This window comes from Ostrea edulis, chromosome 6 (assembly GCF_947568905.1).
Source record: "Ostrea edulis chromosome 6, xbOstEdul1.1, whole genome shotgun sequence".
Lineage (NCBI taxonomy): Eukaryota > Metazoa > Mollusca > Bivalvia > Ostreida > Ostreidae > Ostrea > Ostrea edulis.
This window is the reverse complement of record NC_079169.1, coordinates 74887207-74893206: the sequence shown is the minus strand read 5'-3', so window position 1 is coordinate 74893206 and position 6000 is coordinate 74887207.

Genomic DNA, 6000 nt, shown 5'->3' with positions numbered 1-6000 from the left:
CTGATTCTATATTTTTTAGAATTTGAAATCTAAGAACTTTATGAAGGTCGGGGTAAAAAAAATGAGTTTCGATTGTCTTCCTGCAATAACTTATCAAATTTTAATTAATTTTGATTGCTCTTTAATTATTATACGTTTATATAACATTTTATCTAATTAAGACAATTACCTTAAAGCACTCTACATGTAAAACAATAAAAACGAACTAAAACAAAGAATAACAAGCTATAACTGTGTTGGGATGCCAACACAAATGTCTCCGAACACCTCCCCATGTCAGAAATGGTTCTTGATGCCAGATATGCACTCAGGATCCTCAAAGAACTCTAGAAACTAAATTTGGTTGAAATCCGACGGACTTGATTTTTGGCCGCCATTTTCTTCAATGGCGGCTATTTTGAAAGATTTGGAAATTGATTGGAAGGAAATACTGATGCTAGAAATGAATTGTGGACCCTCAATTTAACCCAGAACCCAAATGTTGTAGAGATTTTAACACTTTCAAATATTTCGGTATATGGCGGCCATTTTGAAAATGGCGGCTCAAAAAAAAATTTGATGGTGGAAATGGACTTGGGGTCACTAAATTACCCTAGAAATTGAATTTGGTTGAAATCCAACAACCTTGAGTTTTTTGGCCGCCATCTTTTAACGGCGGCCATTTTGAAAAGTTGATCGCACCCCTCCTAATGACCCCCTATCAGCTCAGAAAGTTTGAAGTGGATCAGTCGAAGCGTTTTCATATAATCGTGCGGACAAATTTCTCACTAAAGAAGAGGAAAAATAAGAAGAAGAAAATAATAAGAAACGGAGCAAAAACAATATGTCTCCGACACTTTGTGTTCGGAGACATAATAAATACATGGAAAAAGGCTTTAAAACGGGTTTTTTCCCTTGTTTTTTTTTTTAATTTAAAATAACTACATAGATACCGAATTACAGATTGAATGCAAGTTTAGAAAGATATGTTTTAAGTTTGTTTTTAAAAACAGCTAATGAATCTTAGACACGAAGATCCGACAGGAGGCAGTTCCATAAAGTTGATGAAGAAAACATCAAACCATTTTTCGCCATGAAGTTTAGTAGGAGTGCGTGGCTGTATAAGGTATAATGAATGCGCAGACCGAAGTGTTCGCTGAGGATGGTAGACTTGAACTAGTTCCTGGATGTATGCTGGAGCTAATCCATGTACATGTAAAGCCTTGAAAGTATACAATAGGATTTTATTAGCTCTTCTGAGCCAAAGGCTCAAAGAGCTAATGCTATGGCCATTTGTGCGGTGTGCGTAAACTTTTTAGAAAAAGGGCTATAACTCAAGAACCCCTTGGCCAATTTCTTTCAAATTTGGTACAGGGTATCATTGGCCCAAGGGCTTTCATACATACTAAATAGAGGGATGTGACCCTTTAACAAGGGGAGATAATCAGGAAAATACAAACAAAAGTAGTGGTTGCTAAAAAATCTTCTTCTCAAGAACCACAGGGCAGATTATCACCAAACTTACACATAAGGATGAGGATATGTTGTAGATTAAAAATTGTTCAAGGCGTTACCCTGGGGCAAAGGGCGTGGTCTCAAGGTCACTTCAAAGTTGACCTAAATTTAAATTTTTTTTAAATTCCTTAAATCTTAGATATTTTAGTCATTATAAGGACTAGGATCATCAAATTTTGACAGTTGATGCATCTTAGGACCTTGTGTCAAGTTGTCTCAAAAGTAGGTCACGGTGACCTACTTTTTGAATTTTGCAGGTATTTATTTTAAAATTAATTTTGATACATATTTTGGACACTTTGAAGCCTATGATCATCAAAACTTGTCAGTTGGTGGATCATGGGACCTTGAAATGCGTCAACTGAAAAATAGGTCACCGTGACCTACTTTCTGAATTTTATGGCTTATCATTTATAGATATATTTTAAGTTGTTATTTCAAATACCGAGAGGTTTAGAATCATCAAATCTTGTAAGTTGATGCATCTTGAGGCCTTGAAACATATTTATAAAAAAGTAGGTCACAGTGACCTACTTTTTGAATTTTGCAGATATTCAAATTTCACATTTTCAGTTTTAGATGCATATTTTGGGCACTGTAAAACCTAGGATCATCAAACTTTGTCAGTTGATGCGTCTTCGTCTTCGGTTTGTGTCGACCAAAAAGTAGGTCACCATGACCTACTTTTGGTATTTGACAGCTAAATTACTATATTTCAGACACTATTTGACCTACAATCATCAAACTTTGACAGTTGATGCATCTTGAGTCAACGGAGTATGTCGACCAAAAAATAGGTCACCTTGACCTACTTTTGGAATTTGACGGCTATATTTATATATTCAGATACTATTTGACCTACAGTCATCAAACTTTGTCAGTTGATGGGTCTTGCATGTTCGAAGTGTTTCGACCAAAAAGTAGGTCAACTTGACCTACTTTTGGAATTGGACACCTATATTTATATATTTCAGATACTATTTGACCTACAGTCATCAAACTTTGTCAGTTGATGCGTCTTGCATGTTCAAAGGGTGTTGACCAAAAAGTAGGTCACCTTGACCTACTTTTGGAATTGGACGGCTATATTTATATAATTCAGATACTATTTGACCTACAGTCATCAAACTTTGTCAGTTGTTGGGTCTTGCATGTTTGAAGGGTGTTGACGAAAAAGTAGGTCACCTTGACCTACTTTTGGAATTTGACGGCTATATTTATATATTTCAGATACTATTTGACCTACAGTCATCAAACTTTGTCAGTTGATGGGTCTTGCATGTTCGGAGTTCGCTGACCAAAAAGTAGGTCACCATGACCTACGATTGGAATTTGACAGCTATATTTCAATATTCAGATACTAATTGGCTTAAAATCATCCAACTTTTTCAGTTGATATTTCTTGGGTTCTCAAAATGTGTAAACCAAAAAGTAGGTCACATTGACCTACTTTTTTGAATTCTTAGGATTTAACTAAAGATTTAGAATACTAAGAGGCTAAGAATAGAAATGGTGGGGTTGTACAATTTATCAGAAGAGCGATTCTAGGCCCTTGGGCCTCTTGTATTTCGTTCGATATGTCACAGGTAACCAATGAAGCGATATGAGAACTGGTGGAATATGCTGTTTCCGTGAACGTGTCACTAGCCTGGCGGCAGTGTTTTGAACTTTTTGTAACTTCTGCAAGGATGCTGAATTAACAACATATAAGAGATATAATTCTACCGATATTACGAAGTTGTAAGTAACATGATTTAGTCAATGCACATATCTGACACTCCATGCTAAATGTGCTGTCGAAAAACATCCCAAGATTTTTGACACAAGAAGCACTAGTGAGTGACGACAGATCCACCGAAAAATTTCAATTTAAAAATTATAGAAAAGTACCCACTTTCAATTTGTTATTTTAAACAAGAAAAAGACACCAACATTGACACATTGTTTGATTTAGATCTATTTTGTTACCGCCCTCACCCAAAACGAGGTTTATGGGTGGGTGTGCATATATTGGAATCGGCATGTCCGTCTGCCATGTTCTGAGAGACAAACGTGTAGATTCTCCTGAAAATTTGTACACTTTATTCACTTACGTGAAGATTCGACGTGATTTGGCAATTTTTCTTCATTATACAGGTGTTTTTCCAGCATTATTTTTCTTCGTTTTACAAATCTTTTTAAAATCTAATGGGCATAATCATATTTTTTCCCCCTAAGATTGCCACAGGGACAACTGTAAGAATTATAGGATGGGGTATAATGGAATCATATTGTCTGTCAGAAAAGTTAGCTACTAGTAACCAGCTACTTCAAGGAATAAAGGCTATAAATACTGATGGCCAGCTACAATTAAGAAACAGGTTACTGTGTTTGAATATAATTATCTATCAGGTTTGTTTAGATTTCATGGGTTTCCACAGTCTCGTTGGGGCATCGCACGATCTGACAATCAGCATTCGAAATTTTCTTTCGTTCCTCTGCCCTTCTCGAGGTGTCGCTCAGTTCCAAACCCGTCCACTCCCGTATATTATCTTGTGTTTTTCTCTTCCCCTTCTCTCTCTCCCCCCCCCTTTACAGTGCCCCGAAGGACTGTCTTAACAAGCCCTGAGAATCTTGTGACATGTCCATACTTCCTCGTTGAAGATGAGGACTTTGTATGAGATGTTTATCGTCTGTATCTTCTCTATCTCTGCTCTTGATGTACTGGTCTCACAAGAATACAGAAATGTTGACATAACTAAAGAGCGCAAGTCTAATATTTGAGGTGAGAGCTATGTTCTTGTCGTCCCAGATGGTATAGAGTTTACTGAGCGATTCTTGAGCTTATTTCGGGCATGGATCCTTCATCGGTGACTATGGCTCCCAAGTATTTTAAGTTTTGAACAATTTCCAGCTTCTCTTCATTGACCCTGATGTTACTGCTGATGCTGTTGGTGTTGTTATTCATCAGTTTGGTCATCTCTGCGCTGATCTGCATGCCGTAGATTGCAGAGGTCTTGTCAAGGTGTTCCACCAAGTTCGCTAACTGGTTCCCTGCCTGCTTGACTTTGCTTGGGTGGCTAATGAGGCGAATGGTGCGGTACTTTTGGCATAGCTGTAAATTGCCTTTCTTGGGAAGGTGCTAGAGACTGACTCCATGGTGTAGGTCATTCCCCTGTCTGTCAGATCTTGTTGCAGCTGATTAGTAGGGCGTCGACCATGGCTTCTCCCCTGCCTGTAATGGTTCTGCTGGAATAGCATCCACTCCTTTTCAGCGGTTTCTCTACTGCTTGCACTTCTTTGCGGAGGATGGGGTGGTTAGCGTTGTTAGTTACAGGAGGAGCATTTCGTACTTCCCGGTCTCATGTGGCTCTATAGTTGTACATCTCTGAGCAATATTCCGTCCACATCCTCAGGACGATTGATTCATTGTAAATTGTTTAACGTCCCTCTCAAGAATTTTCCACTCACATGGAGTCATTATCCTCAGGATGTCCTCATTTTCTGTTAAGCATGTCCCCCACCTCTGTCTTGTATGATTGTGGATTTCTCTTGCTTTGTGCTGGTCAGGTCTTTAACCAGTTGATGCGCCTTTTTGCTATTCTTCTTCTCCAGACAGTCGTCGATGTTCTGACACAGCTCTTCGTTCCAGATTTCTTTTGCCATTTTCATGTCTTTCTTGATTAACTGCTCTGTACTACGCTGTTCCATCTGCATTTTTGTATTCTTTTTGTTCTTGAGCTCTCTCCGTTTCTCGCACAGATCAAGGATGTCAGCTATGACCAAAGGCTGCTTAAACTGGGCGGTATTTGCCAAGGATCTCTTTGACTGTCAGTCATTGCTGTGTTGGTCAACATATCCATGGCTATGTCGGAGATGGACATTGCTGCAAACTTTTCTTCCATCTTTGCTTGGAAGATCTCCGCAACCTCATGTTGTATCCATATACATCATCGTTCTCTCGATTTCACCTGTTTATTTTTAATACACTTACCGGTCTAGGTCACCAGGTGGTTTCTCGCCTATCACAGCAGCGAGATTCAGACTAACTAGTGTGGAAAGATTTCGGAACTATGAATTAAAGTTTCACACCAAATATACGATACTTTAACAAAGTTCTTCGTGTAGACGTTACACCACTCAATTTTTCCTCAGCAGCATCAACTGTTGACAAGATCTGCCATTTTAATGAAAGCACTAAAGACTCGATATACTTAAAATCTCAAATACCTCAAACTTGATTAAAACATTATTCTTGTGATATTGCACCTAGAGAAGGAAATTGAACATTGTTTTTTGGTGACGAAGTTTGAATTTCGTAATTTTTCATCTAGTTACGACCCTTGAACTTAGAAATATAGCGTGAATTATCAGTTTCCTTGATTTTTTTGCTGATTTATGACCCTTGGACATGAAACCAGTTACCCCTTTTTCATAAACTACATACACTTCGAATACTCTCCTCGTTTTTCTTGTCATGCCTTGAGATACAGATGAAGCTCTACGTTACAATATATTGACATGAAT